The following is a 13970-nucleotide window of genomic DNA, read 5'->3' as shown; positions in this document are numbered from 1 at the left end:
CGAGGTGGATGCAGGTCCTGGCCCTGAGGCCACCCTGCTCCTGAGGGTGCTTTGTCACTGCTGGTGTCCATGTAGGAGGGCCTGGAGGGGCCGCTGAGATGCTGAGCTCTATGTTTTGTAGGGAAATCAGTCAGGGTTGGGGGCATCCCAGGGGCTCCTAGTATGAAAAGGGCCTCCTGGCGGGTGCTGGCGTTCTGCCTCTGTCTGCGGTCTGTTTTGTCTCCCTCCGCTGAGCCTCTGCTCTGACTCAGTTTCCAGGCTTTCCTTTTTCTTTTCTTTTTTTTTTTTATTGAAGTACAGTTAATTTTCAATGTTGTGTTAGTTTCTGGTGTATAGCAAAGTGATTCAGTTATACATATATATGCATATTCTTTTTCATATTATTTTCCATTATGATTTATTACAGGATATTGAATATAGTTTCCCATGCTATGCAGAGTAGGACCTTGTTGTTTATTTATTTATTTAAAAAAAATGTAAATTTCTTTGGTTGTGCCAGGTCTTAGTTGTGTCATAGGGATCTTTTGTTACAGTACACAGACTCTAATTGTGGCACATGGGCTCCAAAGTACGTGGGCTCAGTAGTTGCGTCACACAAGCTTAGCTGCTCCACAGCGCATGGAATCTTAGTTCCCTGACCACGGATTGAACCATGTCCTCTGCATTGCAAGGTAGGTTCTTAACCACTGGACCACCAGGGAAGTGCCTATCTATTTTAAATAGTTTGTATCTGCTAATCCCAAACTCCTAATCTATTTCTCCCCCCTTTCTCTTTGGTAACCAGAAGTTTGTTCTCTATGTCAATGAGTCTTTCTGTTTCATCAATAAGCTCATTTGTGTTGTATTTTAGATTCCACATATAATTGATATCACATATGTGATATATGATGTTATGAGATATCTTCTTTTTCTGACTTACTTCACTTAGTATGATAATGTCTCTATCCATCCATATTGCTGCAAAGGGCATTATTTCATTCTTTTTTATGGCTGAGTAGTGTTCCATTGTGTATATAAACCAAATCTTCTTTAGCCATTTATCTGTCCGTGGACAGTTTGCTTTCGTGTCTTGGCTGTTGCAAAGAGTGCTGCTATGAACATTGGGATGCATGTATCTTTTCAAATTAGTTTTCTTTGGAAATATGCCTGGGAATGGTATTGCTGGATCATATGGCAATTCTATTTTTAGTTTTTTAAGGAACCTCTGTACTGTTTTCCATAGTGGCCATACCAATCTACATTCCCACCAACAGTGTAGGAGGGTTTTCTTTTTTCCGCACCCTCTCCAGCATTTGTAATTTGTAGGCTTTTCAACTAAGGCTATTCTGACCAGTGCAAGGTGGTTTTTATTTTGTAGTTTTGATTTGTATTTCTCAAATAATTAGGCACATGAGCATCTTTTCATGTGATTATTGGCCGTCTGTCTGTCTTCTTTGGAGAAATGTCTATTTAGATCTTCTGCCCATTTTTTGATTGGGTTGTTCGTTTTTGTTTTGTTTTTTTTCTGTTAATGAGTTTTATGAGCTATTTGTATATTTTGGAATTTAAGCCCTTGTCAGTCTCATTGTTTGCAAATATTTTCTTCCAGTCTGTAGGTTGTTTTTTCATTTTGTTTATGGTTTCTTTTGTTATGCAAGCACTTATAAGTTTGATTAGGTCCCACTCATTTATTTTTGTTTTATTTCTATCGCTTTGGGAGACTGACCTAAGAAAACATTGATACTATTTATGTCAGAGAATGTTTTGCCTGTGTTCTAGGAGTTTTCTTATATTTGTCTTTAAGCCGTTTTGAGTCTATTTTTGTGTGTGGTATGAAGGTGCATTCTAACTTCATTGTTTAGCATGCAGCTGTCCAGGCTTTTCTTAAATCAGTCCCAGCTGGTGAGACGGCTTTTACACTCCCCAGGGTGATAATGGGGCCGCTTCCTTGTTGAGTTTCCTGACAACACTCTCCAGTGAGCCATCAGTTTCTCCATGACCCTTGGGACATGCAGGCTCTGTTTTCAAGTACATCCTGGGTCTTGGCATGTGTGACAAAAGACAGAGGGCAAGTTCCACAAGAAAAAAATCAGGTGTGCATTTTGGGTACATAAAAGACGGTCTGAGGCTTCTTTTCATGGAAAGGAGGTGGGAGGGGGGGAGCAGGATGGAAAGATATAGAAACTCATCACCATGAATGAGCGGAGAGGGGAGAGACCAGAAGAGGAGAAGGAACATGCAAGAGAGTGAGAAGGAGAGAGTGGGGCGCACGTGGATGAGAGAGGCAGATGCAGAGATAAAACGCTTTCACAGGAGGTGTGGGAACATCAGTCTAAATCAAGGATGTCAGATGATTGCGGGTGCCTTTGAGTCTCTGACACACATGCCTCATGCTGGCTGCACACAAACTCTTCATGTCTGTACACACTTGACTGTTGGTTCTGGGCCCTCAGCGGGGGCATCTTGCCATTGCCTCTGCCTCCCCCCACTGCCTCTGCGTCCCCCATCCACTGTCAGCAGGACCCCTCCCCATAGTCCTTAGTGGAGGCTTTGTTGCTACTGCCCTGCCTCCCTTCTCCCTGGCCCAAGTGACATCTTTTGTACACAGTGGGGGAGACGTCCTAGAATTTAGCTGTTGATCACCTCAATGTCTAGAGTTTGGGGAGGTGAGGGGAAACTAGCCAAGGTGACTGAGAAGGCCTCGATTAAGGTGAGAAAGCCTACAAAAGAGAAAGGTGAAGTTTTTCCACTGATGTCAAACAAAAAGAGACTTTCTAGGGAAGTGAGTTAATGACTGTGTTTGCATTGCCAAAGGAGGGTTGTGTGTGATGGGGGCTGAGGATTGACCATTGTGTTTGGCCATGTTGGTGGGGGTTGGGAGGGAGTCATTGGTAATCTTGGCAGAAGTTTTTCCTACTGAAGAGTGAAAAGAAAGTTGTTTAGGGTTACTTGAGAGGATGAGAAGGGATGAAGTAGGAACAGCATGTAAAGGCAACTCTTTTAAGAAATATTTCTTCAAAGAGGAGCAGAAAAGTAGTGCAGTTTTGAGGGAGATTTGCGTCAAGAGAGGGTTTTACTGTTGTTGTTGGGAGATACTAGTATTAATATTTAATGTTGTTGTTGGAAGATACTAGCATATTTATACTAATGGAATGACTCAGGGCATGGTAAAAAAACACATAATCTAAAATATAAACCACACTTATGCATAGACATGTACTTATTAACAGTAATTATATTTTGATTGTGGGATCATGAATGATTTTTATATTTGTCTCTGGTTGAAAATCTGTCCTTTATACTTTTTTCCCTAAAATCTAACATTAAAAATAAAAAAAGTGAAGTGGCAGAGATAATTAAATTCACCAAGAAAACCAGAGCTTTCTCATCTCTCTGAAAGCCTTTTTTTTTTGTATGAACAAAGTATGTTTGCTCACAGCAAAAACATTAAAACAGTATAGAAAAGTTAATAAGTAGAAACTAAAATCTCCCTGATTGACCCTCTCTCTTAATGTCCAATTTCCACAGCTTAGCAGTAAAGTTGGTGGTGTGTGTTTCAGGAAAATTTCACATATACACACACACACATGTATGTATACACACACACACACACACACACACAAAGGGTTCCCTGGTGGTTCAGCAGTAAAGAATCTGCCTGCAATGCAGGAGACCTGGGTTTGATCCCTAGGTTGGGAAGATCCCCTGGACGAAGGCATGGCAACCCACTCTAGTACCCTTGCCTAGAGAATACCATGGACAGAGGAGCCTGACAGGCGGCAGTCCATAGCGTTGCATAGAGTTGGACACAACTGAAGCAACTAAGCAGTATGTATACATATATTTATGAATATCCCTTTTCCCCCAACCTAAACAGGATTTTATATATATTGTTCTGGAACTTTCTTTGGAAACAGTGACCTATCGGCACATATGCATGCATGCGTGGTCAGTTGCTCTGTTGTGTCTGACTCTTTGTGACCCCATGGACTGTAGCCCATCAGTCTCCTGTGCCTATGGGATTTTCCAGGTAAGAATACTGGAGCAAGTTACCATTTCCTCCTCCAGGGGATATTCCTGACCTAGGAATTGAACACATTTCTCCTGCATTGACAGGTGGATTCTTTACCATTGAGCTCCCTGGGAAGCCCCCTCAGCACATATAGGTCTCTCTTGTTTAAAAAGAATGATTGTGGAATATGCCATCATGTGGGCATTTCAAAATTTATTTCCTAGTGGGTGGACCCTCTCCCTCCCAGTGTATTTCCTGCTACTACAATAATATTCACTTAATTTATTGTAAGTAAATGTTGGCTTACTTGTGAGAGTAAGTTAGTGGGATAGATTCCTGGAAATGGAATTGTTCAATCAAAAGCATGAGCATTTAAAAACTAATGAGTATCACCAAATAGTCCTTCTGAAAGATTTTGCCAGTTTAGTCCCATTTTCTGTGTATCATCTAGTACTGGGTATTGTTAAATGTTTTGGCCAGTTTGACACTTAATAAATAATGGTCTCTTGCTATTAGTTGAATTTCTTTATGAGTGAAGTTGAGTATCTTTTCCTATGTTTAATGTTCATTTATATTTTTCTATGGACTGGTGGTTTCACTATTGGTTGTCCTTCACTTATTAATTTGCCAGAACTTTATATTTATGAAGGTGATCAATCTTGTTATATGTGATATAAATCTCTTCTCATTGTATAATTTTTCTTTTAACTTTGTTGATAGTATGTATTTTTCTGATACAGATGTTGTTTATCTTTTTGTCAAAACTCTTTTCCTTTTTTGGCTTCTGTGTTTTATGTAATATTAAGTGCTCTCCACTGCAAGATTTTCAAATAATTCATTGTATTATTTTCATGAAAGTGACTTTCTCTCAGCCTCCCCAGCTTTAAGATCTGCATCCAGCGGAATAGTTTGAGTGGGGTCAGGGAGGGGATGTGGCTTCACACGGCCGCATGTCATCTCACTTGGCCAGTGAAGCTCCTATCAGGCCCCAGGCTTCCAGGACTCCTTTATAGCCACTCTTTCCAGCCTCTCAAAAGGGGTCAGAATGTTCAGCCTTCCAATGTTCAGGTACCCATTTTTGGGGTACCTTTAAGAAGTAGCCCACGTGCCAAAGCCTGTGTGCAGGCTCAGTCTTAGGAATGCCAGGAAACCTCCTCTAGATGCTCCACCCATTGACTGTAACATTCCAAGCTTTGGGCCTGTCTCATCCATGCCTCAGAGTTTCATCCTGAATTACAGAAACAGAGAATTTCAGAACCAAGAGAAACCCTAGAGATCATCTAAGTCAGAGTCAGTTTTACAGTCAGAGAAACAAGTAAAGTCAAGGATGTGTTGATAGGAAGTGACAGACCAAGCGCTTGGACCAAGCGCTGACCCCTCGCCGCTCGCATCCTCTCTGAATCAGTTTCCTTGAAGGTTCCCCAAGGATGCTCCTGGGCATCCTGAAGCTTATTACCCATGCTCATTAGACAGAGCTGAATGGTAGTGGGTGCTTTATGAACCCCTGGGGATGAGTCTTTGTAAGCTGGGCAAAGTGTCCATAGCTCAGTTTGCCTAGAAGGTTCACTTTGGAAGTGGATTTGAGCCTGTCTTAGGGAAGAGCAGTGGCAGACAGACTCCAGGTGCCCTGAAATGGAACACAGGGGGATCCAAGATGGGAGTAGGGTTCACTCTGCTACTGACTCTTGAGGACCTGCAGGGAGGGGTGGGACAGCACCCCCAGCCACTTGCCAGTGGTTTTGATGGCAAAGTGGACAGGGGCTGAGCCACGGTCAAGTACAGGGGAATCTGTGGTTCTTCATAGGCCAGTGTTCACAAAACACAGGAGAGGCATTTGTTCTGGACTCTATGACTCCCGTGGTCACCCCTCCTTCCCTCCAACAGATGCCCGAAGCCAGCCAAGCTAGGTAAGCTCAGCATAAAAGAAGCTGAGCCACCAAAAACCATGGGAGATAGGTTAAGAGCAGCAGTAAGCTGAGACTGGTCTGTGGGTTATTTTATGGAGGTTTAGGTGCTTGAATAGGGGTTCCAGACTGGTATGGGGATCTGTTTTAACTAAGTGGGAGAGACAATGAAAAAAAGAAAATTGCAGACTTAGGATTCTGTTCTTCCAAGGGTAGCGTGTCAAGGGACACCAGCTCTGGGAAACTTCCAGTCGGAAGGGTCAGAAGGATGAGAGGATCCTCACGATGTAAAATCCTACTGACCCTCCTGGCACTTGGTTTATTTTAATTACAATTATAAAGCATGTCCAAACTCTAGCCCCTGACATGTGAAGCAGATAGAATCACTTACAATTAAAAAAAAATCACTCTGAAGGCGGGTGCTAGCATTTGCCCAGTCTGGAGTTTGACCAGACGCCTCCTCTGAGCTCCATGTTGTGGATATTAGCCTCCACACTTCTTGGCTGGTGGTTCTGGTGCCAGTCAGCCATGGGCTGCCCACTGGGCATCTAGGACCAGGCACCCTTGGGCTGGAGCTGCTGTGCCCTCTGCCTGCCTTGATCCACACAGTCTGCATGTCCCTTCCCTCCACAGGTGCAGTGTGCCCCCCTCTCAGGGCAGCCATGGTGCTGGATGGGCCACACCGATTCAAGAAGATCCATATCCTTCACTGTGGCTTCCCTGAGCAGAGATGGGGGAAGATGTGCTCTGTGTCCTGGAGGGGGGCACTCAACTGGGAGGCTCTAAGCCCCCATGTGCAGCAGCCATGGGCTCTGTCCTCCAAGTCCAGTGTCTGCAGGACACATATCTAACAGGGAGATTAAGTCAGCAGAAAGGCAAGACCGGGGTGTGTGTGTGTGTGTGTGTGTGTGTGTGTGTGTGTGTGTGTGTGTGTGTGTGTGTGTGTAATGTGTTGTCTTCAAGCCCAGCTCCACTCCATTTGTGGGTGCCAATGAACTATCTTTCAGATTAAGCTGGATGAGTTGAGTTTCTGTCACTTGCTTCCCAAATATTTTGACTCTCTGCCTTGTATCTGAGGACTGGGTGGGAATTCCTCATCTCCATGGCTAGCCCAAGCTCTCACCTGGAATTTCTGCACCCTGCTCCCCACCTCACCAGTTCCCGTTGGGAAACTATTTTCTCCCCTTCAGGGAATGAGTTGGGCTCACCCACCTCTTCCCCATCCCCTCCCCATCTCAGGGCTTCAGGGGTCCTGCAGGCCTTCCCTTGGTTTAACTGAGGTGGTCTCCTGGCCTGCAGTTGCCCTCATGGATGCAACACAGCCAATGGGATGTGACCCTGAGCTTGTCTGCTGGGCAGTGACTGACTCCTAGTCAGTCACTGGGCGCCCCCCCCACCCCAGCTAGCCTCCAGAAAGGGCCCCCAGTGGTCAAGCCTCAGCTGCTGCTCAGTCTGGAGGCCGTGTCCTGGCACCTGGATGAGGGCATGGGGTGCAGCTCCTCCAGGAGCAGCTCTCAGAGGAAGCTGTGGGGTCCCGGGTGGCACTATGGTGACAAGGCTGAGTGGCTCCTGAAAGGTCCAGACATGTGTCTTGAGGACATAGTAGAAGTGTTTGTAGCTCTTCTCACTTCCACCAAGAGACATAAGGGTGTTTAGATCATGTGTTCCAAGGAATACAAGACTCTGGACCCTCTCACTCAGGTGGGTACCCTGGCCAACAAGGGCTCTGGGTTACAGAAAAGTGGGGCGAATGCAGGCAGGTGTTAGGGACCCACAGATATGAGGCCACAGAAGCTGTGAATATGACTTCCAGCTCGCTATAGCTGTGCCCAGGGTCCCTGTGGAGGGTTGTTATGAGGACCTCACCCTCTGACCATGCCCAGCTTCTCTCCCTCTCCTCTGGCTTCCAGGGACAGCATAGCCTCCGGCCACCTCCATCCCCTCCTCCTAGCTTGTGTGGATCCCATCAAATGTAAGCCCCATGGCAAAGAACCCATCCACAACGAATCAAGGCCGTCCATGCTTTCAAATATTAAATCTGTTCAGAATATTAAATAATTTCCTCTTCAATGATCCCAGTAAATTTAATTAGCGCTTGTTCTCCCAATAGAGTTGTCTCCTGGTTTCAGAGATGTTGCAGTCACAAGTACAGGGGCTCAGATTCCTGCGGTGTGCATGGCTGGACAGTCTCCCCCGACAGCTCCGCTTAGGGGCAGGTGTCCTAGCTCATCAGCTGCCACATCCCTGTGGCTGGGTGGGAGGTGGGCAGGTGACATGAGCATTGTCCTCTGCAGGCCATCCATTCTCTAGGAAGGCATCCAAGTGGAATTTGGGTACCAAAAGCCCTTACTGGTTGTGAGGTTATAAAAAGACTGCGGCCCCCACCGTGGGGCTTTTTCTCTCTGGCTCTCTTAGATCAGACACTCTGGGAGAAGCCAGCTTCTGAGACCGAGGCCAGCTTTCTGAGTCTGGGTTATTGAGACTCATTTTCCTTATCTATAATTTGGGGGCAGTAACACTGACCTCAAGGCATTATTTCAAAGGTTAAATGAGGAAATTTTATGTTGGGTGTGTAGCCCACAGTAGGAATTCAATAAAAATTAATTTTCTTTTACTGCTCTCATGAATCATGAACTTCAAAAAATATTTATTGTGTAATGATGAAACTTCCAGAACTTCAGTTCAAAATAATAAATCCGAGAGGGAACTCCTCCTGAGAGGACCGAGGGACGGCTAGATTGTGTTGCCAAGATGATCCATGAGCTCCAAAGAGACATGGGGAACTTCTGACGGCATGATACCGGCAAGTCAACTCAAAACTTAATTGAAAAGGAAAGTCAAGAGGTTGACCATGGTATTCCCTCAGCTTCTTGCTCAAAGGCACAGGGACCTTTCACTACCCCCTTAGGTGGAGCCTTGCCTTTATCAGGAACTGTCCTGATTCTTCTTCCTGCTTCAAACTGGTGCGCTGGCAGATAAACTGCCTCTGTAACATTTCTCATCAAAATTTAAAAACACTCCTTATATTTTTCCTGGTTACAAATACGATTGAGATCCAACATAGAAAACTTAGAATATACAATGAAATTCAAAAAAGAAAAATAAAAAATTACCTATTGTTCATCTGTACAGAGGGAATCACTTCCAGCCAAGAGAGTGTGTCCCTCCAGCCTGTTTCAGGGCCTGGAGAATATAAGTGGCATTGTATTGCACATTGTTTTAGAAATCTTTCCATTGAAAGCCTTATGAGCACTTTGTGGTGGCACTGAATATTCTTCTACGGTAAGATTTTTAATAAGTGCACAAATTATTTACCAAGCACCCAGGAGTTGCATATTCAGTTTGTTTTCAGTCTTTTGATGTCATAAGCAATGTTGCAAATATTCTGGTACATAAATCTTCCAAGATAAATCTTTGCATTTGTTCCTGAGTTTCTCCTTAGGGTGAATTCCTACAAGTTGAATTGCTGAGTTAAAGGTTAAACACATTTTGGAAGCTTTTGATCCAAGTACCAATCTGCCCTCCAGACAGACACCCCCTTCGACCCCACCAACTAATGCAGGAGAGGGTCACTTCCCAGCAGAAGCACGAAATGCAATCAGCAGTTTCAAAATTCGGCGAGTGGAGAAGTGGAAGTGTGTTTTTGTTTTGATTTGCGTTGCTTTGGTGGCTGGTGAGATTAGACACTTTCTGTGCTTTGGGGTCCTTTTTAAGTCTTCTTTGTGAGTTGCCTCTTCAAGCCCCCTCCTGTTGCGGTCTCGTCCAGCATATGTGTCCCCATCTTTGGTGTTTAAAGATGGTGTTGGAGGTGAAGACAGCCATGTTAACATGTGGGAGTGTGGATGAAAATACTGATAGAGGATGGCAAGGCCCTCCGTGGGTGGAGTGTTTCTTCATGTTTTTCTCAAATCGCTTACCATGTGACATTGTCATCGCACTGTTTACCCATCTGCCTCCCTAAGTTAGCACCCAGTGCCTGGAGGGCTGCATCAGATCCTTTTCATGCCTGTGAGCCACTGACTGACCAAGAGCTGGGCACTAGAAAGGTGCTCAAAGAATATATGTTGGATAAATGAATGCATGCGGAATTACTGGCTTTGGGTAAATGGCAAAGTTGTTCATGAAGGCAGTTTAAGACTGCCTGTCCCTTCATGTGACACTTTTGGAACATCCCTGAGTGTTAAGTGGGCAAGCCAAGAAGATGAGGACAGTGTGACAGTCCTATTCAAAAAGCGCCAATGCTTTGGAGCAAGAATAGTAGGAAAAATTTGCATTTTATTCATTTAGCATCAAAACGCACAGGGTTGGGGGAAAACGAAATGGCTGCTTGGTGGGCATAGGGTCTCTTTTTGGGGTGATGGAAATGTTTTGGAACTAGACAGAGGTTATTTTTGCACAATATTGTGAATGTGCTAAACAGCACTGAACTGCACACTTTAAAATGGTTAATTCTAGGTTATGTGAATTTCATCTTAGCTTAAAAAAAAGCACAAGGTTTTCCTGGCTGTTCCCTGCTCCCGGCTGCTTCAGCCTGATATGTGGTGTATCATGACCGCTAAAGACTCTGCTGCTGTCTTGCCGTGGAGCAGGAAATTGCATTGGTGCACCGGGGCCTTGGTTTGTTGTGTTAGCCCTGAAGTCACAGATCAGAATGGGTCTCACTGTCCAAGGGAGTTGGCGGGGAGACGGGTGGGGAGTGAGCTGGGTTTGCAGAAGGCTGAATAGAGGGCGCATCTGGGTCAAGGGTCAGTGTGGGGTCCAAAGTAATTGGCCAAGGTTGGTTGACCCTCCGTAGGCCTGATCTTGTAGGGGGGCAGAGGAGGACCCTCTGGGTAGGGAGGGGCCATAGCCTGGCCAAGGAAAGGTCAACACTCCATTTGGAGATGGGCTCCCCAAGCAGAGCAGGGAGAGGCAAGTCTGTAGGGGCTTCTAACTGCTCAAGAGATCCCTTTCCTGGGGACTGGGCATTGTGAGGACCCTGAAACAGGGGAGCTGGCCTGAGAACAAGGCTCCTTCTTTTAGTCTGCTGCTGAGGAGGTGGTTAAGCCTGACCTGGAGGCAACGAGATTGAGCGATGGAGGGGTCATTGTTTGACTTTGAAATTTTGCAGCTTGAGAGCCATACCCTCCCTCCCCCAATACCCTTCCCCCTTGCGAGGTGGAACTTGGCCATGAAGCTCCTGGAAGCAGGGAGGAGACAAGAGGGAAGGAGGCACAAGAGCTATTTTGGAAAAGAATGAGCTTCCAGAGGAGGAGGTAGAAGGAGGAAGATCTTTTGAAACAATAGGCAGCTCACCTCTCTTCCTACCCCCACATCTCCTCTGAGAACTGGCACTGCTGAGCTGGTCTGGGGTAGCCAGGCTGCTTCAGACAGAACTGTAGGCTCCCACTCCTGGAGCCGGACTGAGAGGGTCATGAGGTCTGTCCCCACACATTAGCACAGAAGCAAACCAAGCGCTGAAGATGCCAAAGGCAGGTCCCCATCACACAGGCAGCCAGGCTGAGCTGGGCACCCAGGCCCTTTGTCCTCTGGTCTTGGATTGTCCTCCCCACCAAGGGAGCTCACGATCTTGTTTCTCAAGAACCGGCCAAGTGGGTGAGGGGGCCTGTGGCCATAGGGCCTTGCTCAGTGAACAGTCCCCGGGGGCGGGAGTTAGTGTCTCATTTTCAATGTTCATCTTATTTTGGCAGAAATCTGTCCTAGACATCCCAGGGGGCTGACTGTCCTGAATATGCACACGTGGGGGCCTTGGTCCAAGGATTTGGGTACACTGGGCCATTTATTGCCACTGTTGGGAACAAAACAAGAGGTCCAGCCTGGCAGCGCGGGTGCTCCCCTGGATGGGCCAGGAGACCAGGTCTGCTGGGCAGCAGTGACCTGTGACCCCAGGGTTGCCACGCCTCACAAAGGTGTCAAAAGTGATATCTGCCCAGCCTACCTCTCTCAGCTTCATGTGGAGATTCAGTGCTGGATGGAGACAAAAGTGTAGTTTTAGTTAGGATGTAGACGGAGCTGAGCAGGGAGGGGAAGGAGGAGTGAGAGGAGAGGTATGTCTGAATTTCAGGACTGGGAACTCTGACTATTAGGAGAGATAGGGATATCAACAGGGTGTGTGGGCTGAACTGTCCCCCAGATTCACATGTTGAAATCCTAACCCCTGGCACCTCAGGACATGCCTGTATTTGGAGGTGGGATCCTTTGAGAGGCAGTTAGGTTAAACTGAGTTCATATGGATGGGCCCTAATCCAACATGACTGGTGTCCTTATCGGAAGAGGTTAGGGCACAGAGGAATGATCATGTGAGGAAACAGGGAGGAGGAACCAGCCTGTCAACACCTTGATCTCATTCTGCCAGTCTCCAGTGTCTGTGCTGCTTTATTTTGGTGAACCAGGGACACTAACACAGGGGCAGGAGTGCAATGTGGGCAGCCCTCCCCAGGATGGGTGCCTTGTCCAGAGTCCCCTGGAGCTGGAGGAAGGTGGCTTGCATCCTGCTGTTTCTCTGGTCAGGCAGAGGGCCTCGGAACTGGGAATCTGGCTGGTGGTGGTGACTGGCATCGCCTTTGTTGTTGGGGACACGTTCAGGCGTGTTTGTACAGGACCATGTGTATGGGACACGTAGATAACACAGTGCCCTGAGGTCTCTGGGAGGAAGCGTGGAAATTAAGCCACAGTGTAAAAATGTCAGGTTCTAAGAGGCCTGCAATCCACCTGCAGTTTTCTCTCCTCTGTTATTTATTCTTCTGCCTCCTTTGGGGTGATTCCTAAGCCATGTCATTAACACATGCCCTGACCTGTAGGATGTATGTGCCATCACATATTTGCCGGAGGCCATGTGACAGCAGCCAGCACCCCATGGGGACTGCATTGCATGCACCCATGTGTCCTGCAGCCTTTCCTGCCTATGTGAGCTTTCAGTGACGGGAGGGGGTGGGCTGCCTTTGAGTCTAGAGGACATCGATTGGGTCATGTCCCAGTGAAACTGACGTCATTTCAGCCACCCCAACGACTGTCAACTCAGTTCACAGACTCAAAAGAAAATTTAAAAATTGTAAGTGAGGTGATGGACATGAACTAAATTATTTGGCAATTACTACAATATATACATAGATCATTATGTAATACACCTTAAACTAATACAGTGTTATATCAATTTTAACAGAACTGGAAGAAAAAAGTTTATGGAAATAGTAAAGGTCTGAATTTTCCATGAAGGCACTCAGTAGATTCCAAACTTTAATGATAAAAGCCATCCAAAGTGATTCAGTGAAGTGTTCTTTCTAACTATGTTAGTTACTGAGACTATTTAATAGCGGTACTCTGAAAATGTCCATCCTCACGGCAAGTTTCCCACTCAGGCATGCAGGAGGGTGCTGTATTCAGTTACTCATTGGCCTGGACCAGGCTTTTCTATCATGCTTTCAACCCAGGGATGATGCAGACTGAAGGTGAAAAGTTGGGTTGAGGGCACACTCGAATTCAGCGCAACTTCATCTTAACTATTCAATAATGTGTCAAGATGGCAGAATCAACATAGATGACCATTTGGATTAAATTTAACAGGAGTAAGTTGAAACCCCCTCCCTCACATGTTTGGGCATATGCACAGAAACCACGTGGAAGAAACAGGCTGGAAATGAGGCAGCCTGTATTGTAGCGACTGTTAGGACATCTTAGTGGAAACCCTGTGTCTGAAGGGGGAGAATTATGTGTCCTCTTTGCCAGCCAACTGGGGTGGGGCTGGCGCCAGGACTTGTGCAAAATCCCCTGAGATTCAGCAGGACCATGACCACAGCAGATTCCGTCCATGTTGAGAGGAAGGTTTTCTAGCAGCGCAGGCTCTCCTCTAATGGGGAGACCGTCGTGGGAGGCGGGGAGCACACCACCATAGCCATGCCCAGGCAGAGCTGGAGATGCTATATCTGGGTGCTGTAACAGAGAGAGAGACAGGCTGGACCAGATGATGGCCAACACCTGTCTGCTCTGAAGCTCATCTGATTTCATTATTAATTCCCCTGGAGTGGGTTGAATAATGTCCCCCCAAATTCATGCCCACCCAGACCGCAGAATAGGTC

At 46.3% G+C, this 13970-nt stretch overlaps 1 protein-coding gene across 9 annotated transcripts in view; it reads left to right on the top strand.

Annotated features, from left to right (window-relative positions):
- LOC145540694 (uncharacterized) overlaps positions 1-13970 on the top strand; it is a 440299-nt gene that overhangs the window by 105422 nt on the left and 320907 nt on the right. For 3 of the 9 annotated variants that reach the window (XR_014078501.1, XR_014078508.1, XR_014078505.1), the window contains exons 1-2: positions 11847-11942; positions 13254-13460. The exons of 2 other annotated variants lie outside the window; for them this stretch is intronic. The gene's annotated coding sequence lies outside the window, so the exon portion shown is untranslated. Of the gene's footprint in view, positions 1-11840; positions 11943-12695; positions 12947-13057; positions 13461-13970 lie in introns of those variants that run through there. 4 more of the 9 variants (XR_014078503.1, XR_014078502.1, XR_014078507.1 and 1 more) reach the window with 4 other exon arrangements.

This window comes from Giraffa tippelskirchi, chromosome 3, assembly GCF_054371585.1.
Source record: "Giraffa tippelskirchi isolate mGirTip1 chromosome 3, T2T-mGirTip1v1.2.pri, whole genome shotgun sequence".
NCBI classification, from domain to species: Eukaryota; Metazoa; Chordata; class Mammalia; order Artiodactyla; family Giraffidae; genus Giraffa; species Giraffa tippelskirchi.
The sequence above is the reverse complement of the archived record's forward strand: the minus strand, read 5'-3'. Positions and strand labels throughout refer to the sequence as shown.